This window comes from Camelus ferus, chromosome 9 (genome assembly GCF_009834535.1).
Source record: "Camelus ferus isolate YT-003-E chromosome 9, BCGSAC_Cfer_1.0, whole genome shotgun sequence".
NCBI classification, from domain to species: Eukaryota; Metazoa; Chordata; class Mammalia; order Artiodactyla; family Camelidae; genus Camelus; species Camelus ferus.
In genome coordinates, this window is record NC_045704.1 from 28,300,873 (window position 1) to 28,325,550 (window position 24,678).

General features: G+C 39.6%; 2 long non-coding RNA genes and 1 other non-coding gene across 3 annotated transcripts in view; 2 read left to right on the forward strand and 1 right to left on the reverse strand.

The window, feature by feature from the left end:
- Window positions 1-24,529, forward strand: LOC116665734. Its single transcript, XR_004322385.1, has 4 exons — window positions 1-139; window positions 10,821-10,884; window positions 23,630-23,789; window positions 24,357-24,529. It is a non-coding gene; the product is annotated as an uncharacterized LOC116665734 (long non-coding RNA).
- On the forward strand, window positions 2,169-2,240 carry TRNAV-AAC. The gene has a single exon. It is a non-coding gene; the product is annotated as a tRNA-Val (tRNA).
- Window positions 4,871-24,678, reverse strand: part of LOC106730478 — a 23,259-nt gene continuing 3,451 nt past the window's right edge. Inside the window, exons 2-3 of the long non-coding RNA XR_004322384.1 lie at window positions 5,894-5,998; window positions 4,871-5,595 (exon numbers count right to left, since the gene is read on the reverse strand). This is a non-coding gene — a long non-coding RNA (uncharacterized LOC106730478). The remainder of the gene's footprint in view (window positions 5,596-5,893; window positions 5,999-24,678) is intronic.

A 24,678-nucleotide genomic window follows, 5' to 3' on the forward strand; every position in this document is an offset into this window, starting at 1 on the left:
GGAGAACGTGAGAGTGAAAGCGCAGGTGGAAGGAAACACGCTTAGCACAGATCCTGGCGTTTGATAAACTTCAGTAAACGTTAGCAAGTTTAATATTGAGGAATTGTAATAGATATCTGATGAGTCTGCTATATACCAGGTATGAACTTTGGGGTGCATGTATCTTTTCGAATTAAAAGTTTCACTTTTTCCAGATACATGTACATACAAGAGTGGAGTTGCTGGATCATATGGTAGTTCTATTTTTAGTTTTTTAAGGAACCTCCATACTGGCTGCCCCAATTTGTATTCCCATCAAAAATGTAGGAGGATTCTCTCTTCTCCACATCCTCTCCAGGGTTCACTATTTGCAGACTTTTCGATGATGGCCCTTCTGACTGGTGTGAGGTGATACCTCATTGTAGTTTTGATTTGCATTTCTCTAATTATCAGTGATGTTGAGCATCTTTTCAAGTGCCTGTTGGCCATCTATATATTTTCTTCGGAAAAAATCTATTTAGGTTTTTTGCCCAGTTTTTGATTAGATTGTTTGGTTTTTTTTTTTTTTTTTTTTTGATACTGAGTTATATGGGCTGTTTGTATGTTTTAGATAGTAACCACTTGTTGGTCACATCATTTGCAAGTATTTTCTCTCATTCTATATGTTATGTTTTTGCCTTGTTGATGGTTTCCTTTTCTGGGCAAAAACTTTTAAGTGTGCTTAGGTCCTATTTATTTTTGCTTTTATTTCTTTTGCCTTGAGACTGATCTAAAAATATATTGCTGAAGTGTATGTCAAAGAATGTTTCACCTATGTTCTCTTTTAGCTGTTTCATGGTGTCATGTCTCAATTTTAGATCTTTAAACCATTTTGAGTTTATTTTTGTATATAGTGTGAGAGAATGTTCTAATTTCATTGTTTTACTTGTTCGTAGATTAATTGACTGTAGTTGCATGAATTCATTTCTGGGGTCTCTATTCTGTTCTATTGATCTATGTGTCTGTTTTTGTGTCAGTACCAGGCTGTTTTGATTTCTATAGCTTTGTAGTATAGTCTGAAATCTGGAACGGTTATACCTCCAGCTTTGCTCTTTTTTTCTCTGGATTGCTTTGGCTATTATTATTTTGCTAAAGAGTTGTATGATGTCCTCATATATTTTGGACATTAATTCCTTATCAGATATGTGGTTTGCAAACATTTTCTCCCATTCCTAGGTTGCCCTTTCATTTTGCTGATTATTTCTTTATTTCTGTGCAGAAGCTTTTTAGTTTGATGTAGTCCCACTTATTTATTTTTTATTCTGTTGTTTGTGCTTTAGTGATAGGGCCAAAAAAATCATTACCAAGACCCATGACAAGAAGCTTTTCCCTGCTTTCATCTAGGAGCTTTATGGTTTCAGGTCTTTCATTTAAGTATTTAATCCATTTCAAGTTGATTGTTGTGAGTAGTATAAGATAGGGGTCTAGTTTCATTTTTTGCAAATAAATATCCAATTTCAGGGCACCATTTATTGAAGACACTGTCTTTTCTTCACAGAATTTTTTTGGCTCCTCTGTCAAATATTAGTTGACTGTGTATGCATGAGTTCATTTCTGGGCTCTTGATTCTGTTCCATTGGTCTGTGTGTCTATTTTTATGGCAGTTCCATGCTGTTATGATTATTATAGCTTTGTAATATGGTTTGAAACCAAGAAATACGATACTACCAGCATATGTCTTCTCTTAGTATTGCTTTGGCTATTCAGGGAATTTTGTGGCCCCATATGAATTTTTACTTTTTTTTTTCTATTTCTGTAAAATTACCCTTGAATTCTTGATAAGGATTCCATTGAATGTATAGATGGCTTTGGGTAGTATGGATGTTTTAACAATATTAATTCTTCCAATCCATGAAGATCGAGTATCTTTCCAATTGTTTGTTCAACTTCCTTCATTAATGTCTTACAGTTTTTAGGGTAAAGATGTTTCACCTCTTGGTTAAATTTATTCCTAAGTATTTTGTTTTTGATGCTATTGTCAATGGGATTGTTTGCTTTATTTCTTTTTCAGATAATTCATTTTTAGTATATGCTACTAATTTTTGCATGCTGGTTTTGTATCCTGCAACTTTACTGAATTTGTTGATTAGATCTAACACTTTTTTGGTGGCGTCTTTAGGATTTTCTACATATAAAACCATCTGTAGCGGGAGGGTATAGCTCAGTGGTAGAGTGCATGCCTAACATGTATGAGGCCCTGGGTTCAATCCCCAGTACCTCCACTAAATAAATAAGATAAAGTAAAAAATTAAAAATACATCTGTAAATAGAGACAGTTTTGCTTCTTCCTTTCCATTTTTGATGCCTTTTATTTCTTTCTCTTGCCTGACTGTTCTGGTTAGCACTTCCAGTACTGTGTTCAATAGAGGTGGCCCAAGTGGGCACCTTTGTCTTATTCCTGATCTTAGAGGAAAAGCTCCAACTTTTCACCATTGAGTATGAATGTTAGCTGTAGGCTTGTCATATATGGCCTTTATTATGGTGAAGAAGTTTCCTTCTATCCCTAATTTGGTGAGAGTTTTTATCATGAATGGATGTTGAATTTTGTCAAATGTTTTTTCTACATGTATTGAAATGATCATATGATTTTTATCTTTCATTCTTTTAATGTGATGTGTTACATGTATTATTGATTTGTGTATGTTGAACCATCTTTGTATCCCAGGGATGAATTCCTCATGATCGTGGCATATGATCCTTTATTGTGCTGCTGAATTTGGTTTGTTAGTGTGGTGAGAAATTTTGCATTTGTATTCATCAGGAATATTGCCTGTAGTTTTCTTTTCTTGTAGTATCCTTCTCTGGCTTTCATATCAGGGTAATTTTGGCCTCATAAAATGAGTTTGGAAGTGTTCCCTCCTCTTCTATTTCTTGGAAGAGTTTGAGGATTGACATTAATTCCCCTTTAAATGTTTGGTGGAATTCACCAGTGAACCTGTCTTGTCCTGGGCTTTTCTTTGTTGGGATGTTTTTAATTACTGATTCAATATCCTTAATAATTATTGATCTGCTGAGATTTTCTATTGTTCCTGATTCAGTTTAGGTAGGTTGTATGTTTCTAGGAATGTATCCATTTCTTCTACATTGTCCAGTTTGTTGGTATTTAGTTGTTCCTAGTAGTCTCTTATAATCCCTTGTATTTCTGTAGTATCAGTTGCTATGTTTCCTCTTTCATTTATGATTTCACATTGATTTCTGTTCTCTCTCTTTCTTGGTAGTCTAAGTAAAGGTTTGTCAATTTTGTTTATCATTTCAAAGAACCAATTCATTTTCATTGCTCTTTTCTATTGTTTTTATTTTCTCTGTTTTGTTTATTTATGCTCTAATCTTTGTTACTCCTTTCTTCTATTAACTTTGAGCTTAGTTTGTTTTTCTTTTCCTTGTTTCTTTAGGGGTAAAGCTAAGTTTTTTATTTGAGGTCTATTTTATTGATGTATATGTTTATATCTATTAGCTTTCTTCTTTAAATGCTTTTGCTGCATCCCATTGGTTTTGGTATGTTGTGTCTCCATTGTCATTTGTCTCAAGATACTTTTAATTTTTCTGTTAACTTCTTCTTTGATCCATTGGTTATTCAAGAGTATGCTCTTTAATTTCCATGTATTTGTGAGTTTCCAGTTTTCCTCCCATTACTGGTATCTAGTTTTCATACCATTATGATCAGTGAAGATATTTGTTATGTTTTCAGTCTTCTTAAATTTGCTAAGACTTGTTTTGTGGCCTAATGTATGATTTATCGTAGAAAATGCTCCACGTGTACTTGAGAAGAATGTGTTTTCTGTTGCTGTTATTGTTGGATGGATTGGTTAGGTTGTCTGTTAGGTCCATTTGGTCTATAGTGCTGTTTGAAACAGCAATTCAAATCTACTGTCTCTTTATTGATTCTCTATCTGGTTGATCTATCCATTGTTGAGAGTAGGGTGTTAAAATTCCCAACTATTATTATACTGATGTGTATTTCTCCTTTTAGTTCTGTTAGTTCTATTAGTATTTAGATCCTCTGATATTGGGTGCATAAAATTTATAATTTCTATGTCTTCTTGATTGATTGACTCCTTTATCATTATATAATAACCTTTTTGTCTCTTCTGATCAATTTTAGCTTAAAGTCTAAAATGGCTAAAATTTTAGCCTAAAGTTTTTTTTTTTTTATGATTTATTCTTTTAATGAAGGGACTGGGAATTGAACCCAGGACCTTGTTCATGCTAAGCACACTTTCTACCACTGAGCTATACCCTCCCCCCACAGCCTAAAGTCTTATATAACTTTAGTCTAAAAGTCATATAAGAATATATGGATATGCCACATTTTGTTTATCCATTCACAGCTGGTATTATCTTTGTTCAGGTGGGGCATACAAAGCTTTCACATGCTCAGAAAATCATGAGGAATTACTTTCACTGTGTTCTGTTGGTAACACAGGGCCAGGCCATAATGACTGTGAAACGGAACTATACAAAGACATACAGTTAATTCTCATTATTTGTAGTAGTTAAATTCCATAATGTCACCTTAAACACTGAATTAGTGAATACTGAATCATTGCTCCTAGGGGAAATACAAGATCGGGTTCCTGCAATCCTCTGATCACATTTTTCTCGATTGATTAATTCATCACCTATTTTTATGTTTGTTTCCATTTAAAGACACCTTATTTGCTATATATTGTTGATTCACTAACACTGAACTAATGACCAATGGCACTCTAACTCATGCCTGAACAGAGCTTATCTAATACACATACTTTCTCCATAAGACAGTCACAGACTTCTTGTGCTTTGTAACACCAGACAGCAGCACTTCAGCACTCTTCTTGGGGACTCCAAATAAACTAATAAAGGTAACCACTTATCTACTTTTAGTCTCCATAGATTTACCTTTTCTGATCATTTTGTATAAATATAATCATATCACCTATAGTGTTTTCTAACACCACTTCTGACACTAAGTACGTGGGTTCTTTTTCCCCACAGTAACCAATTCTCCAGCTTCCTAAACACTGGCTGTGTGTTCTACAATTCAATTCAGTTCTGACACTAACTACCTGTAGGTTAAGGACTTAGCCCCACAAGACTGCCCCAGCTAAAGATACCTGTTGCAAGTCCTAGGTTGCCACCTGTACTTCTGACCAACCCACTATAAATCAGGAGTTGCCACGATCCCCTCCTTAGTTTCAATAATTTGCTAGAACAGGTTACAGGACTCAGGAAAACACATTACTTACTATTACCAGTTTATTATGAGAGGCTACAACTCAGTAACAGCTAAATGGAAGAGATGCATAGGTCAAGGCACGGGGCTGGGGACACAAGACTTGCATTCGCTCTTGGCATACAACCCTCCCAGCACCTCAGTGTGTTCACAAACCTGGAAGCTCTCCAAACTCCATCATTTAGGGGTTTTTAGGGAGGTTCCATTAGATAGGGATGGTTGATTCAATCATTGCCCATCAGTGACTGAACTCAGCCTTCAGACCCTCTCTCTTTCCAGGGTCCAGAGTCTTATTGTTTCATTGGTCAGTATACCTCCATAAATAATATACCGCAGTCTTGGTTCTTGATTGTTAATTTTGGCTTCTGTTGACAAAAACAAATGAACAAACAAAACAGAAACAGTAAAGTTTGTTTTGCTGTATTAGGGTAGAAAATAAAAAAAATAAATTTTCCTTCTCTAGTTTACCTAATAATATTAAACTACATGTGTATTCTTTTAAGACAGTTAAAAACTTAAATGATTATAAAAGTGCAAGCAGCTTAACCACGTGGTTCTGACACCGAATCTCTCATGAGGAGGTGGCAGTCAAGCTGTCAGCAGGGCTATAGCCATCTGACTTGACTAGAGCTGGAGAATATGTTTCCAAGGTGACTCACTCACATGGCTGTTGGCAGGAGGCCCTGGCTCCTCGCTTCATGGGCTTATCCACAGGGATGTTTGCGTGTCCTCATGACATATCAGCAGATTCCCTCCAGATCAAGTGATCTAAGAGAGAGACAAGAGTAGAGTTGTGATCTCGTTCACGACCAAGTCTCAGAAGCCACAAGCCATCCTGTCTGCTATATTATACCTATTTATTAGAAGTGAGTTAACAAATCCAGTCCATACTCAAGGAGAAGGGAATTAAGCTCCACCTCTTAAGAGAGATGTGTCAAAGACTTTGTGGACATCTTTTAAAGCCACCACGGTGACTGATGGCAGGAAGCCTCAGTTCCTTAGGATGTGGGCTTCTCCACTGGACTGCTTGAGTGTCATTATGACATGGCAGCTGGCCCTCCATAGAGCAGGTGACCCAAGAGAGAACAAGAAGGAATCTACAATGTCTTTGATGGCCTAACTTCAAAAGTTACCCTCTGTCATTTCTGCAGTATCCTATTGGTTACACAGGTAGGCCTCATTCAGGGTGAGAACAGACTAAATGAGGGCATGTATCCCAGGAAGCAGGAATCAGTGGGAGCCATCCTAGATGGCTCACAGGTACCCAAAGGAAAGTAATAATTAATTCTGTCAGGGCATGCTGGGGAGGTCTCCACAAAGGAAATGACATAGAGATAGGCTTTTGGGGTCCCACAGACCCTGAGAAAAATGAGGAGGATCAGTAAAGGTCATCTAGTTCTATCCTTGACTTGAAGACAGAAGGAACATAAGAACCAGGACAGGTGCCAGAGGAGTCTGCTTTCCACTGGCTTTTGATGCCCTTTCTAACTTTGCTTACTATCTTTCATGTGAGCTGCTGAAATGGCTGGAGGTGCTCTAGTCTCACAATATGCAATTATACCAGGCAGGAGCTTCTGTAATAATAGGTATTAAGTACTTGATGAACCAAAATGGCTATTCAAAGCCACTTTTTGTTCTCTCTTGTAACTAGGTCATGAGCTTCCTCAAGAGATTGGGAGAAATGAGCTGTAGCAGCCTCCACCTCTATGCTTGTCATTGTTTTAACATTCAGAACACAGTCTCTACCAAGGAGCCTTTTAAAGCTTTTACATTTTTGATGGGAGAGACCAGGAACAGTGGGAAGCTCAGCAGATCCTTAAAATATAAAATTCCCCATTCCTTTCAGAAAACCAAAAATAATTCCTGAGTTATAAATTAGAGGTCTTTGCTCATTCTTGTTTTTTTTTTCCCCCTCAAAAGCTTTGGCATCATCACAGTGCTGCAAATGTGGTCATTTCCTGTGTATTCTTTTTATTTTGTTATGAACTTTACATATTTCCACAAATAAAGAGTCTACCAACAACAACAACAACAACAGAAATAAATGCAAAGAACTGTCCATGTAAAGAGAAATAGGGTGAGAATCCTCCTCTTTGGCCAGAAAGACAACTTTTTCTTCCTCCTGCGAGGCTAATAACACACTGGGTCAGGGAGCATTCATTGCAGAAAAGCCACAGGCTCCAAGTGACTCAAGGGGGCCAGCCCTCCTTTACAGCTGTGTATCTCTGAACAGTCCAAGACAGGCACCAGCCTTCAGTGAGCTCTAAACTCAGCCCACTGGCCTTCCCTGGACAAGAGGGGCCTCCAGGCATGACCCACGCCTTACTTTGCTTCCTTTGCTTTCTCCTCCCATAGTATTAATACTATTTATTGGGCAACTGCTCTGTGCCTGCACTTAATGTTTATTGTCCTTCTTCCTTCTCAAACCCTGAGTCACATTTTACAGTTAAGTGCAGAGACTATATTAAGGATATTTCTTTTTAAACAATAAATTTATAAATTTATGTATAGTACAAGGAACTGTATTCAATATCTTGTAATAGCCTATAATAGAAAAGATTATGAAAAGGAATGTATGTATGCGTGTATATAACTGAAACATGCTGTGCACCAGAAATTGTTACAACATTGTAAGCTGACTATACTTCAATTAAAAAAAGAAAAAGAAAGATAAAAAAGAATATTTCTTTTGCTGAAATGGAAAACCCAAACTCAAAATGGCATAAGCAACAAGAGTATTTATTGACTCACGTAACCAAAAAAGCCAAGTATATGATGGGCTTCAGGCACAGCTGGATCAATGTACTTATGTGCACCATTAGGCTACATTTCTCTCTCTGCCTCCTGTTTCTGTACCCTCTTCAGGCAAGTTCTTCCTGGTGTTGGGGAGATGGCTAAGACAACCAAAGGTGCTACATTTCATTAAGTGTGGCAGCTGTGGGCATGCTCCATTTGGATCTCCCTTCTAAAAGAACTTGCCATTCAGCTCCAAGGAGCACCTTTAGCTGGCAGCCTCCAGTTATACCACCTTCAGGATCCATGTCCTTCCTGATCAACTACCAGCCAATAACTGGACGTGGAGAGGGGTACTAGGGCCTGGTGACTTCTGCCCAATGCGTGACTCCTCTGGGTGGGCAGTCTTTGCTGCAGAGCTCCCATGGGGTAGGCTGAGAACATCGGATCTGATTGTGTTCTGCAGCTCCCCTTTATCTTTCACACGTGTTACCCTCTCCCCTAAATAAACCTCTTGTACCCTAAACTCCATCTCAGTGTCTACCTCCTTCAGGAGTCAGCTGAACCATCAGTTCTCACTGGCTTCCATCCCCACTTGAAGCAGATGTTCTTACTCACCCAGATCCCTTTGGACCCCTTTGGACTGATTTTCAGTATGCTCTTCTAACAGCCAGTGCTTCTGGCCGTGCGCAGGTAGTGCTCTCAGAGCCCCAGAGGGTGAACCCCACTGAACATTCAGAAGGGCCAGGGTCCAGTTTACTCTCCAACTCCCTCTTCTCCCCCAAACCTGTCCAGTGACTGGCGGGTCAAGAGTCTCAATGCCAAGCTTCCTTGCCTCCAGGCAGAACTTCTGAGACATAACCTACTCTCCAGAGTTCCTCTGTGGGCTCAGGCTTAAAGCCACCCTCCACCAGACTCTGCCTGAGATCTCACCTTCTCTGCCCGGCTTCTCCCCCTCCACTTCCCATCCGCCACGGCACACTTCCTTAATGAATCACTTACAAAGGAATCGTCCGCAGGTGTGCTTTTTAAGCACCTAACCAATAACCAGCAGCTGGGGCCACAGCACCCATCAAATGGCTCTCTCTCTCTCCTATGGAACAGTCCCACTGGGTCCTCTCCCTGTTCTTGCTTCATTAGGTCTATGGGTGGTAAGTGCTTCCTATTATCACTAACTCTAGAGTCCCTCCCTGATCCTTGATTGTTTTCCCTGGACCCCTTTCCACTCCTTTGTGGGTAGCCCATTCATTAAACTCTTCCCCAGTCACCCCTTGGGAGGATGCTACCTATTTCCTGCCAGAACCCTGAATCATAAATATAGGCTTTTAAAAATATTATCTGTTTCTTAACATATAAAATTCATAGTGCCCTAGAGACTTGGAATGAGACAAGTTTAACATTATGGAATGATTGCCCTTTTATCTCATCCAGTCAGTTTGGCTCTGGGACTGTATGTGTAATAAGCTAAATTAGAGATGATGTCGAAAGTCTGATTTTGAGGCTTCCTGATGGGAAGGCAGAGGTAATGAATGAATGACCTCCTACCTCCATTTACCCCTCAAAAGGCCCTCCAGTTGGAAACAGCCAGTAAACAACTTGCAGAAAGTGGCATTTGGCGCTAGATGGCAGTCATGCCCACCAGTGCTGCTGCTCGTAGACGCCATCAACAGTTCCCGCTTGCCTGACCCTGCAGATTCATTATTCACAGTCCAGCAAAAGCTAGTTTGCCTGCCAGCTCTCCACTCCTAAATCAGGGTTGTTGCACATTCCTTCAATGTAGAAGAAGCTTGTGGTTTTCCAGCACCTTGGGTACCTGGGCCTCCCTGCCCTGCCAGGGCCTGGGAAGGTTCCTATTATTATCTGCTTCTACAGGCTCTCTCTCAGTACATCTGTTGCTAGACACTCAAACACCGATGCAGACCCAAGGGTCTAGGTCTCTGGGGAAGAGGCTGTAGAATATAGACGCTTAGGGGGAACCCCTCCTGGTGCAGGAAATACTGGTGTGTTTGGGCTGCCCCTCCCCCTGGCTAAAGGACCTCCACAATTGCTTTAGCTGGCCTCCCCCAACCCCCTTGGATTTAGCAAATGAGTGACATTAGTTAAAATCATTGTATTAATAGAGACACTTTAAGTTACAAGTAACTGAAGCCCTGTGAAAAATGAGCTTAAGCCAAGTAAAAAGATGGAAGAATTGTTTAGTCAGTAGCCTTAAGAGCCATGTATAGGGGAATTTAGACACAACTATATCCACATGTGTTTCAGGCATGTCTGGATCCAGCTGCTGAAAGAAAATTGTCAGTAATCTATCTGCCTCCATCCACCTCTTCCTTCTCTCTTGAGCACAAACGCCCAAGTGCTGAAAGAAAGAAATGTTTTTCTTCATAGTTCTTTCAGGATCCCTAGACTAATCACATGGGAGGAGTTCTGGGAGATGACATACCTAATTTGATTAGGTCAAATGCCCATTGCTAGAAAGAAGCATAGGTCAGGAAGAGAACAAGGAAGGTTTGAATTCCCAAGGATGAAAAAAAAAAAAATCAAGTTATTATCACCTGAAGAAGAGACACAGTGATAAGCCGAGTCAGCAGATGCCCACGGTGACCAGGCAGCTGCACTGACACTTTCCTCTTCTGCTCACTCACTTATCTATTGACTCACCCAGTGAACCCAGGGGCTCCCTCCTGATAGCACTGCCAGCTCTCCCTCTCCATTCCTACCGAGGTAAAAGTCCTGCTTATTCAAGGACTCCTACCCCACAGTCTCCTAACATCCTGTGCTTTTCTTTCAAAGCATTGAACAGTCCAAGATTATGTAGTGACATAAGTGATTATTAACCCGGTGTGTATCTTTCCTCTAGATTATAATCTTCAAAGAGACAAGACTTTGGTGTCCCCAGAGCCTAACGCAGTGACTGACACATGGTAGGTACTTAGCAAACATGTGATCATTCATTCATTTGATACTTATCTGTTAGACCCCAGGGACAGTAGGTCCAATCAGACAGGGTCCCTGCCTGGCTTCTACCTTAGTGAGGGAGACAGACAAGTAAAGCAGTGTTCACAGTCCAACTGCAGTGCTTTCTCCAAGAATGGTGGACTCAGGGGGAGCTGGAGGAGGAATGTCTAAATCAGAGGGGTCCAGGAAGTTTCCCTGAAGAGCCATGATGTTGGCCTCACTTTAGAAAAATAGAAGGCATAAGCAAATGAAGGAGGGAAGAGGGTGCCCTCAGAAGCAGGGGGAGGTTATATAGCTCAGTGGTAGAGTGCAGTGCTTAGCATGCATAAGGACCTGGGTTCAATCCCAGGAAACTCTATTTTAAAAAAAAATAAGGAGGAGAGGGGGGGTGGGAAGGGATAAACTGGGAGTTTGAGATTTGCAGATACTGACTGGTATATATAAAATAGATAAACAAGTTTATACTGTCTATCACAGAGAAATATATTCAATATCTTGTAGTTTACAGTGAAAAAGAATATGAAAATTAATATATGTATGACTGAAGAATTGTGCTGTACACCAGAAATTGACACAGCATTGTAAACTGACTATACCTCAATTAAAAAAAAAAAAGATTTAACAACTCCAAAAAAAAGAAGAAATAAACCTAATTACCTCCCCCACCCCAAAAAGAAGTACCTTGGAAAACAAGGAAATATAGCCTGATACAGTCTGTCTCATTGGATTAACCCACCAGGACAGGGGAAAATCATATAGGAACTATGCCTTTTAGCAAAACCAATGCCTTAAAAGAAAGAAAGAAGGAAGGAAGGAAGGAAGGAAGGAAGAAAAATAATTTTTTGGATAAAAAAATTAGCTTAAAAGGATACAAAAAAGCTTTCTGATTATATCAGCACCTGGCAAGGCAACTGCCACATGTGTGAATGCCTGGATGAAAGTCATTGGATTCTATATGTTTTGCTTAAAACAGAAAAGAAAGCCAACCTGGGGTATGGCCCATTAAGAATCCAAGCAGACTCCTAAAGGCACAGAAAAGAAATAAAAGGCAAAAGAAATTACTATAAAACAAGAAGATTTATATAACCCTATCTGCGTAGAATAAAAATGTGCCCCGCTTCACATGCCATTTGCTGCCAGTATCTGGGATTGTCACAGAGGGGAAATCACGTGCCAGGCCAAGAAACAGGCACAGAGAATTCAATGTTTAGGGCTTGAAAAGAAGGCCTGGAACACAAGCCTCTTTTGTCTTTCAGGCTTCTCTTAATGACCATGTTTGAGACCTGGGATTTATGAAGGAAGCACTATTCAAAAGGACTTCATTATAGAGAAAGTTCAATTGCAGTCCCCAGTTTCCCCTCTCATTGCAAATCCCTTGTGGGATGCTTGTGTTAACTGTACAAGAGAGTTATAAATGGTTTAGAAATCAGTGTGTTGTGTCACAAATTGAAGCAGTTGCTGCTCCTTAGGCTGGCAGCAAAATCATGAATCAAAACCTAAAGTTCTAGAACAATGTTTGTAAACCAGGTCTCACAATGAGTTGTCATTGATGGCATTCAACTGCTATGCCCTCGCCCCCAGATCTCCTCTGTGAACCACCTCCCCCCAGCAAATGAATGGAATCTGGAAGCTCTTCATTCCGTACTAAGATGAAAGGGGTCTCTTCCAGTCACTGTATCTCACAGCCTTAGGCCAAAGGAACCATACCCTTTTTTCACCACTCGCTGTACAGAGCATTTTCCCTACTTTTCCCTCCAGATCATTAACTCTCTCTCAATAATAGCAAAGACTTCTCTAGATCTTGTCCAACACCAGTCACTGTTCAAAGTGTTATATGCATATTTAATCAATTTTATGTCACAGCAGTCTTATGGGGGATGTGTTGTCATCTCTCATTTTTCAGATAAGGAAGCTGAGACCAAAGAGGTTTATTAACTTGCCCAAGGTCATACAGCCCTTAAAGGGTGAAGCCAATATTGGAACCAAGATCTTTGGTTCTGTAGCCCACATTCTCTACCACTATGATATGATGCCTCATAAGGGAGGGTGCCATCGAAGCCGGGCTGAGCTGTCCATTGTCCCAGCCCCACTATATTCACCATGCCTGATTCCCTCCTCCTCCCCTCTTCATCCAGGAGGTTCTGAAGAAGCAGCTAACTTTGACCAGGTACGAGCCAATCATCCATGTTCTCAGCTTTGGTGATTGACTCAGAGCTGGGCCTGTGACCCCATCAAAGTCATGACGGGACTTTTCCTGGGGCTTCTGGGAGAAAGGAGCCCTCTCTTCTTTTCTGACTTTGGGGGTGGGCAGAGGTGGGGAGAGGAGCTACCACAGCTCTTTTACTGCTGTAAAGGGAGGCCGCCAAGGGGGAGTCAATGAACAGAGAAAGCAGAGCAATGAGAGGGACCCACAACACAGAACTCCAGGGGCATTGCCAAGAATACATAGTGTTGGGCTCACGCCACACAATATAACAGGGCCCCCTGGAGTTGGGCATAGTATAGTTTCACGACCTGACATGAGCCCTGAATCCAGCAACTCTTGAAGTGCCAGATACCTCCACATTGTTTGGTCCCATGAGTCAGTAGATCCCTTTTTATAAGGCCGATATGGGTAGGGTTTTCTGCAATTTGAATCATAATGCAGCCTAATCAAAACAACCTCAACAAACCTTGTGAAAGCTGGGCCAAAAGTCCCGTTAGTTACAATGCTATGATGGAACAGTAGGCTTGCTGATCGGAAATAAAACTATGACTCAAGGTCCTGATCATGCTTAAGAATAGAGAAAGGGCCAAGTTCCTAAAATTCGCAACCGTTCTCAAGTTTTACCATTTATTGTACAAGTGGAAGACAACTGCACCTCAGATAATCCTCCAAAATGGCTGCTAATGGATTCACTCTTATAATTACATTTAACTCTGGTTAATGTTAAAATGACTTTAAATGCTCTCTCAGCAAGGCAGAGGGTCAAGGACCAGATGCCCATGGAAGACAGGGCAAAGTCAACCAGGCATCAAAAAATAGCCAGGACACCTGGATTGCCAAGGAGTGGCCAAAGAGGACTTTAGTCTTATTTATGTGTTGATCTCTTATAAAGGAATGTATTTGTAAATTATTTGTAAACAAATAAAAATTAACTTTGAAGTAGATAGGGCTAAAGGAAAAGTCATGTAATTGCATTATCTTAGATGAGTGTCATCACACTTTTTTTTTAAAACAATGGAACCCCTCAAATAAAACATCTTGTTAAAACTGTAATGAACATCTGTTGTTTTTCTCCTTCTTTGGTTCAGAAGTTTAAAATATGATGGCTTGTTTTCTGGGAAACACCTTCTGTTCACGTCTAACTGGTTCAGGTACATGGCACTTGGTCCTGGTCTGGCCATAAAAGCAAATATAATAATTCCCTTCCTGGGCTCTCTTGACTCTTTTTCCCTCCCTAACAGTTCTGGAAAGACACAGCAGTAGCATAGTTTTTTAATCTCCCTGAATCTTCTCTCTATCAAAAAAGAAAAAGAAAAAAGCAGAGCAGCTAGATGATAAAGCCAAAAACTAGGGACAACATCTACAAGGCCAGGTGATAAGGTATCCCCCTCAAAACTCCAAAATACAAGAAAGGGAGGACAACCACCATCATAACTATAAGATCTGCATGATATCCACATTTATGCAGGAGAAAGCAGAGGGAAGAAACAGGACATCTGATGGCCCACAAAATGGTGTTCACAGGAAGGCAGAATGAGCCTTCAAATCGGAGCAAAGCAATTAAAGTGACAAGGGATTTACCTGCTCCAGTATCAGATAAGTACAAGGGATCTCTAGTTTCAAAAGGTACAAGATATCAGAGATTAAAGTAAATCAGATCTAGAAAATTATGGCAATTAAGTGATAAAACTCAGGAAAAATTAGGACTAAATAAAAGTTATTTCTGAAATGAAACTAAATCAAAAAGAAAACAAGAGTGAATACACAATACAAATATTGCCCTATGAGAAATAAAAGGTGAAAAACAATTTTTAAGTTTAAAATAAAGAATGAAGAAAAAGGATTCAAGAGAAAGTGACAAATTTGAAGCCATGTAAACAAGATACAACATATTATAATCATAGTAACTAAAAGAAAATCAAACCAAGGGAACAATATGACAACCACTAAAAATTATATTTCAAGAAAGCTTTCTTGAAATAAATATCTGAAACTACATATTGAAAAGGCATAGCTATACCTGAAAATATTGACCCAGAACGACCAACACCAAGATGTATTCTAGACTTTAAAGAAAAAGAATTGGTCCTTTTTTGTGTCAAGGTAAAAAGGCCAAGTGAATTACGATGGGTAGAAAGTTAGATTGTCATTAAACTTTCAACACCAATGCCTTATGAAGAAGATGGAGTCACATATATAAGATATCAAAAAGGAGGCAAGGGTATAGCTCAGGGGTAGGGCACATGCCAAGAAAGCACAAGGTCCTGGGTTCAATCCCCAGTACCTCCATTTGAATAAATAATGAATACAACCTAATTACCTATCCCCCCCCCCCGCAAAAAAGTATACAATGCAAATGTCAATTACATCTCAATAAAACTGGAATGAAAAAAAATTTTTTTAAGATATCAAGGAGAGAAAATGTGAGCCAAAGATTTTGTATTCAACTGAACTGAGTATGCAACTGGATAAAAGGACAGACAAACAACTTGTCATCAACTGCAGAAACTCTGGGCATCTTGTTTAGAATTTTGGTCACTTTGAAAAGAGGGTGTTTGTAATTGAGATGAGGTATATAGGTGGCTTCTGAGGTGGTCAGCAAAGTCCTCTCTCTTTTCCTGAGTGGTGGTTATGGGTGTTCACTCTACAATAATTCACTAACCTATATGCATGTTTGGTTTTTCTGTAAATATGTTTTATTTTATAATGTTTAAAAGCAACAAAAATAAAATCAAATAGACAATTATACTTAGATTTGAATATGGACTAATAATGATGTTAGGGAACTATTGTTGAACTTCTAGGTATGGTATAATGGTATTGTAGTAGAATGTTCTTATTTTTTGGAGATGCATGTTGAAGAATTTACTTTAACTTTATTTATTTATTTATTTATTTATTTATTTATTTTGCAAGAAGAGGTAATTAGGTTTACTTATTTACTTTTTTGATAGAGATACTGGGGATTGAACCCAGGACCTTGTGCATGCTAGGTATGCTCTCTACCATTAAGCTATACACTCCCCCATACTGTATTTTACTTTAAAATGCTGTAGCAAAAAAAAAAAAAAAATCGATTACAAGTCACATTTTGTTACCATAATTTTTAATTGAGGTATAAAATATATTATGTAGTATATAAAGATCTTAAGTGTTAACAGTTAAATGAGTTTTGATAAATGACATTACTGTATCAAAATACAGAATATTTCCCCCAGGAAAGTTTCCCTGGCTCTTCCCAGTAAATCCCCTCTCCTGCCCTACATGGAGGGAACCACTGTGCTGATGATCTCTTTCACTATATATTAGTTTTATCTGATCTAGAACTTCATATAATAGAATTATATAGTGCATACTCTTTAGTCACACATTTTTTTCACATTTTAATATCCCTGAAATTGGAATGTAGCTTAGAAATTGGTGGTGTCTTAACAATTAAATGGCAGTGTTTTCTTCTTTTTATCGTTTTATAAAATAATGGAATGTCTTATAATCAATGGCATCTTCAATTTGATGAAGTACATTATATGTAAATTAATCAAATATGGCAAAAATGTTAACAGTTGTTGAGTCTAGTTGGTGGTATATGGGTTCCCTACTTTTCTGTGAACTTGAAAATTTAAAAAAAAAATTTTTTTTGGAGGAGGGGTGGTAATAATTTTTTTTTTTAGAGGAAGGCACTAGGAACTGCACCCAGGACCCTGTGCATGTTAAGCACATACTCTACCACTGAGCTATACCTTTCCCCCTTGAAAATTTTTATGTAAAAAAGTTTACTAAATATATATGTAAATAAAAGGATACCACAATTGTTGTGTTTTGTTTTGGCTTTCTTTCCCCCTTAATTAAAGTGACCCTGAAATAATGGAATTGCCTAGAGACTTTCTTGCCCTCTGTGAAGAACATCAGAAATCATCCTGAAAGTTCTGGACTCCTTCCCTGTCCTGGGATCTGGCTTCCCCAGTCCCTCACCCTTTATCTTCAGGAGAAGGCAGCATGCCCTTTGTCCATGGAGTCAGAGGAGGTGACCCCACACTGAACATGTCACTTCCGCCACAGACAGAATGACAGCCTATCACATCATGGCACAGACATAGGTTTCCACTTGGAAGTTCTGACTCTGCCATTAGAAAACCTGTGTGTTCCAGAGAAATTTTAAGCTCTTTCATTCCCAGTTTGCTCATCTGTACGACTGGTTAGTAGCCTCCACCACTCAAGGTGGTTAGAAAATTGACAGGACAAAAGGGAAGGAAGTTAGCAAACTGTAAAACTACTCTCAATATGAACAGTTAATTTTATTCTTGGGAAGGGAGAGAGAAACACTTCATCTCAGATCCTAGTTGGCTGATGGTGTAAGCAGCAGTATTGGCCCCTATCTTCGTAGAGGGGTGGTGGCGGAGGCTGGGACTGGATAACTGCAGGACCCTTTTGGCTCCGACATTCTGGCCTTCTCTCAGCATGGAGGAAATAGAGGTACCAGCTTCCTGATGTTTTTACTAGACCCTGGTTGGTCCCACTTCACCTACCTGGTGGACACCAAAGAGAATTTGCTATGGTCACACATTACTAAAAAATGCTGGGAGAGAAATAGCTTAGTGGTAGAGCGTATGCTTAGCATGCACAAGGTGCTAGGTTCAATCCCCAGCACCTCCATTTAAATAAATAAATGAACCTAATTATCTCCTCTCACAAACAAACAAACAAAAACCCAGAGCAAGTTAAAAAAAAAAATAAAAAGATGCTTATCCCCCAACATTTGAAAGTGTAGGAGCTGTTCTTTATTTTGCACTTCTTTAGTTGGACAGAGCAATTCTGCCCTACAGACATGCGCTGGTAAAGAGCCTGTTAGCCTCCCGGTTTTGTAGGCCACCCAGTGTCCATGTCAGAGCTTTCCTTGTTTTTGCTTCTCTCCATTTTCAAAATCAGTCATCTTTCCTGTGCTGTGAGTAAGAACATTTTAGAAGCTGTGGGCAGTTCAATGGCTGAATTGGCAACAAAGATTTTATGACGAAATAGTCTGTGTGCAGTTTTCTTTAAGGAGGGTATAATTACTGACATCCTAGAATGTGCAATTTTTGAGTGACAGTATGTACATTTAAAGAAAATGTTTAATCTCTTAATTTGTGAAGGTTTATATTATTTATAATGTAGTTGCTCTGTAAAAATTATTTTAAAATAAATCAATCTTTGGGTTACAAAATGATGTTTAGAGTAACATCAGCTAGATGTGGACTAGAAAGCTCTAGGTCCTCATTCTCCCCTTGGAAACATTACATAAACAACTAGAAATTGGCTAAACTAACTTAATAGGAGCTCTACAAATGCAAAACCTACAGCAATCAAGCAAATTGCCAATTAAGTAAAAGCCACATTCAAAATGGAATGAAGTTTTGAGGTGGTTTTACTTGCTCTTGCCCCACCTCCTGCTCAGCGTGGCGTACAGTGGGCTAGGGGAAGAAGTGATCCAGTCCCCAGTTTTCTTCCACGAGACAGAAAAAGCAGAATGGACCTAATTTTCAACATTTTAACCTGTGTGGGAGTTGTCTGATTGGTCCCTGTCACCTAACTTGGAGCTCAGATGGCCAAACATAGTACTGCTCAGGTCTCAGGCTGGGAAAAGCTATGGGAAGCAGTGGACACAGCTTGTAAAAGCCACAGGGGCTACAGACCCCCAGCCACCTGGGGCAAAAGATTACTTATTAAGGAATACAATAGACCAGCTAAGATCCCTTTTAAAAGCAGGAGTAAGAGTCTCAGGGAAATTAAAACACTTAAAAGCTGCTGTGTATATGGGAGAATTGGGAATCAGAGTGTATGCTAACAAGGTGGCTGGAGGTGAGTCTAACACTTGATTAGAGGGGTTAGAAATTTCAGCCCCACTTGCCAAACTCCAGGGAGGTGAATGAGTCTGGAGATTGCGTTCAGTCATCAATGGTCAATGGTGTGATGAGTTGTGTCATGCCTATGGAAAGAAGCCTTCATCAAAAACTTTTTTCTTGTTTTTTATTGAAGTGTAATCAATTTACAATGTTAGTTTCATGAGTATAGCAAAGCGATTCAGTTATAGATATATACATACACATATATTTTTTCAGATTCTTTTACATTACAGCTCATTACAAGAAATTGAATACAGTTCCCTGTGCTATACGTTAGGTCCTTGTTGTTTATTTTATATATAAAATGTGTATCTATTAATCCCAAACTCCTAATCTATCCCTCGCCCCATCCCCTTTTGCCCCTGGTAACCACAGTCTTTTTTCTATGTCCGTGAGTCTATTTCTGGTTCATAAATAAAATGTGTATTTTTTCTTTTTAGATTCCATGTATAAGTAGCCTTGGGGAGCTTATGGGTTGGTGAACACCAAACCAAGTCCCCCTAAAACTGAGTTCCCTTACCGAGTTTACTCACTCTCTCTATCCAAAACTTTATTCACTTTCTTGACCCCTGTGACCTCAATCCTGTGCTAACTGAACACTAATCAACAAGAGTCAGATAACTAAAGTTGCTGTTGCCGATAACATTGTGAAGATAACCTCGTGAAATAGCATCATTAACCTGGAAGCTCAGGTTGTTTCTCCAGGGCAAGATAAGCCTCCCAGCCATGGACCAGAGAATTGTAACCAGAGACATCCTGACTCCTGAAACCACCATCAAAAAAAAAAAAAAAAAAAAAAGACAACTGAACTTCTAAATAAAACAGAAACAGACTCACAGACATAGAAAACAAACTTATGGTTACCGGGGGGAAGGGGGTGGGAAGGGATAAATTGGGAGTTTGAGATTTGCAGACACTGACTGGTATATATAAAATAGATAAACAAGTTTATACTGTATAGCACAGGGAACTATATTCATTTTTCTTTCAGGAGGGGGAGTAATTAGATTTTTTTTTTTTAATGGTAGTACTGGGGATTGAACCCAGGACCTCGTGCATGCTAAGCAAGTGCCCTACCACTGAGCTATACCCTCCCCCGTAGGGAACTATATTCAATATCTTGTAGTAGCTTATGGTGAAAAAGAATATGAAAACAAATATATGTACGTTCATATATGACTGAAATATTGTGCTGTACACCAGAAATTGACACAACATTGTAAACTGACTATACTTCAATTAAAAAAAAAAAGCAATGTCACAAGATGATTAATCCCAGCTTCTCGGTTCTTCCTCTTAAAAAAAAATCCCAACCCAAGACCAAGTTGGAGTGAATCTGAGTCTTGACTCTCCACTCCCTTGCTTTGGCGCCCTGCAGCAGACACTGTGTTTTCCTTCACCACAACCCAGTGTGTCAGTAGGTTAGCTTTGCTAAGCGTGGGCCAGCAGACCCAAGTTTGGGCAGGTAACAAACTCATCCACGTGCTGGAAGGACAGCACGCCCTCCTCCACTGCTTATGCCACTGCTTGCCTCTCAACCTGCCCTGTGCATCCCTTCCATTTGGCTACTCCTGAGTTGTAGCCTTTATAATAAAATTGTAATCGTAAGTAGAGTTTTGATAACTGAATTCTGTCATTCTAGGGGAGTACTGAATTTGAGTGAGGGATTGTAGGGTCCCTCGAGTTTGCAGTTACCTGAGCAGAAGGGCAGGTAGCCTGGGGACTCCACATGTGGCTGGTAACAGGAGTGGGGCAGTCTTGTGGGACTTTAACCTTTTTTTTTTCTCGGTATATAGATATTTTTATTGAAGTCTAGTCAGTTTACAATGTTGTGTCAATTCTGGTGTACAACATAATGCTTCAGTTATACATGAACATACATATATTTGCTTCCATATTCTTTTTCACCGTAAGTTACTACAACATATTGAATAGAGTTCCCTGTGCTATACAGTAAGAACTTGTTGTTTATCTATTTTATATATAGTAGTGTGTATCTGCAAATCTCGAACTCCCAATTTATCCCTTCCGAGCCGCTTCGCCTGAGCCTTTAACCTTTGAGGTCCTAAGTTCAAGTCTCAGCTCTGCTACTTATGAGCTGTGTGATCTTGACAAGTTGCCCAATCTCTCTGAACATCCGTTTTCCTATCTGTGTAATGGGGATCATAGCAGTCAGTATGTCATAGGGTTGTTCTGAGTTTTGTATGAAGTGATGCAGTAAAGCACTTAGCCTAATACCTGACACATTAAAATGCCTCATAATGATTAGCTATAACTTTAATCATGTTATTACTAATAAAGAAAGCTTCGTGCCACACCACACTGGTGCTAAATATAATCTGTGCCTGTATCCCCAGGCATAAAATAGGAAACAGATCCTTTTAAGATCTAGAACCCAAAAAATAAAGGCATAAATGAGAACAGCTAAGGACAAGGGTTTATGGTATTGCATAAATATGTTTTTCTCTTAAGCTTCTGGGTCCTGAAACTATTTTGCAAGCTTCTCTAGGTGAAAGATTCTGTGGCTTCACGAAGAAAATATCTGGCAAAACTCAGAGTAAACCCCAGTTGGAAGTATTGATTTGAGCCATTGCTTAATATTTTTATCTGTTTGGAGGCACTGAATAGCTGAAGTCACTGAGTTTGCTAAGAAGTTAATAATAAAGATAATTAGTTCCTTGGATTGTTTCTGAAATCTTTTGCGAGTGTCCTCCATGCAAGAAGTTAAGTCAAAGAGTCTGCAAGACCAGCAAGCAAGAAAGCAAGGAATGTGGAAAAACAAACACACTCTGAAAGAAGGTTGAATTCACTCCTGAAGCAAACACAATTGTTCTTTCTCTTTCACCCGTCTACCCTTTCCTCTCCTTGTTCTCCAATACCTGGATTTTGTTGAGTCAGCTGCAAAGACCACAATGTGTCTGCCTCTGTTTTGAAATGTTATTGATGCACTATTGAACTGCAAATACTGCTTTTGTGAAATGTCTTTATTCAGTGTCAATCTTCACAAATTAAACTTATGTCAAATGTGCCAGTTGCCTGCCTATGTCCAGCTTGGCTTTGTATCACAAGTTTATCTTTAACCCACTTTGCACGTCATTTTGAAAGCTTACCAAGGCATATGTCCTGGCTATTAGGTCACCTCAACTAATATTTGCTTGTTAGAGAGGCAATCATTTGCGTGTAAGAGACTCAGAGCTGGTGGGATCTCAATGAAACCCCCTAACTTTCCCATTAAAAACTCAAGCCTGACATTAAAAAAAAAAAAAAAAAAAAAAAGAGAGAGAGACCCTTGTTTAAAAGGAAAACAGGAGGAGCAAGAATGGGAACTGATTGGTATGTGGTAGAGAAAGAGAGAGAGAGACCCAAGCAAATGCCCCTCCTCACATGCCAGAAACAGCTCAGTTAGCCATCTCTGAAACAGGGGATAAGCATTCTTAGATTTACACTGTTTTCCTTTTTGTTTATCATTGTATTTTAATTATTTTTATTTTGGTGAGGGGGTGGTAATGAGGTTTATTGATTTTTAGAGGAGGTACTGGGGATTGAACCCAGGACCTTGTGCATGCTAAGCATGTGCTCTACCACTTGAGCTATACTCTCCCTCCTGTTTTCCTTTTTAAATGTTCTTGCATTACACTGGAAATCCTTGTTCATTAAGTTTTTTATGGAGAAATATATGTAATATAAAATTTACCATTTTGAGCATTTTTAAGTGTACAATTCAGTGGCATTAAGTACATTTCCACTGCTGTGCAACCACCGCCACCACCATCCATCCCTACAACTTTCTCATCCTCCCAAACTGAAACGCTGTCCCTCTTAAACAGTAACTCCCCCATTCCACCTTTCACGCAGAGCCTTGGTAGTCTATTCCAGTTTCTCTCTATAAATTTGCCTATTCTAGGTACCTGTTTTATACACAGAATTGCACAATATTTGTCCTTTTGTTGCCTATATAATATGTCTTTGTCCTTTTGACGTAGAATAATGTCTTTAAGTTTCATCAATGTAGTAGTGTGTGTCAGAATTTCCTTCTTCTAAAAGGCTGAATAAGTCTATTATATTTTGTTTATCCATATTTTGTATATCCATTCATCTGCTGGTGGACATTTGGACTGTTTCCACCTTTTGACTGTTGTGAATAATGTTGCTATGAATATGGGTGTACAAATATCTGTTCCAGCCCCTTCCTGCTTTCAATTCCTTTGTGTATATAGCCAGAAAAGGAATTGCTGGATCATATGGTAATTCTCTATCTATAGTTTTAAATTTTATTTTTATTTTTTATCATTATTTTTGTTTTACCATTTTTTTAAAAATAGTGATAATATATTAAACGAAAAGAAAAATTAGTCATCAGTAATCCCACCACTCAAAGATAATCACTGTTAACAATGGAGTGTTAATCTTTTCAGACTTTCTCTTTTTGGGGGGGGCAGGGAAGGTAATTCGGTTTGTTTATTTATTTATTTAATGGAGGTGCTGGGGATTGAACCCAGGAACTTGTGCATGCTAAGCATGTGCTCTACCACTGAGCTGTACCCTCCTCCTCCTTTCAGACTTTCTAATCTACCCAAATGTCCCTAAAGAAAATAAATTTTTAAAATATAATTTTAATCCTTTCAGCAACCCTCTGAGGTAGCTACTGTTGTCACCTCACTGACCGGTGAGGAAACCAAGGCCCAGTGAGCAGAAACTGCAGCTGTGACTGGGAGAGTCAGCAGCACTGGAAGGGGAGACTGGACTGTCCTCAAGCTCTCCGAAGAGCCGGTAACTCAGAAATCAGGTAGAAATGCAGGTGGTCCTGCAGAAGAGGAGGTTAAGGCCCAAGAAGGGATAGCACTGGTCAAGGTCATACATCTAGTTAGTGACAAATTTGGAACCAGAATTCAAAACTACCTGATCTGGGCTCTTCCCACTATGATAGTGCCTAGCCTTGCCCTACACCCATGGTTAAATTTTAGTGTACATCAGAATCCTGATTTAAAGGAAAATCCCTGGGCAAAACTAGCCTTGGAGTTTCAGGACAAGCAAGTCTGGACCAATGCTCTGGAATCTGCATTTTAAGCAAACACTCAGGGAATCACTTTAGAGACGCTGCCCTAGACCATTAGCTAAGGCATTTAACTACTGAGATCACCAACTCCTACTCAGCTTCCTAAGAGTCCTTGGGAGGAAAGGATGAATAGTTACCCTGGAGTCATCCAAGCACCCAGACCCAGCATGACTTGGCATTCTGAGAGGTCATCAGTCCCTTCCTGCAGCCCCACAGTGCCCATCTGTTCTCTTCGGAGGACCCTGTCACGTTCTGTCCTGCTCTGTGGTTATTTACAAATGTCTCTTCTCCTCCTAGCTGAGTGGTATGGCCCTTACTGACTCCAAGGACTGGCCGCTCTGCACTCTTGGGGTCTGCCTTTACCACACTGACAAAGCGCTGCCTATCTCCTACTGGACTGCAAACACCTTGAGAGCATGGACCTCACAGAATCAAGGTCCTCATTTATCCAATAAAAATTCACTGAGAAACCTCTGTGTGCCAGGTATTATTCGAGGTTCTGGGGATGCAGAAGAGCCTGTCCATTTCTCATCACCCACACCCAAGTCCTGGACAAAAATGGACCTTGTTCGTGCCACAGTTAGTGCTCCTACATCCTGTATTACCCACTCCACTTCAC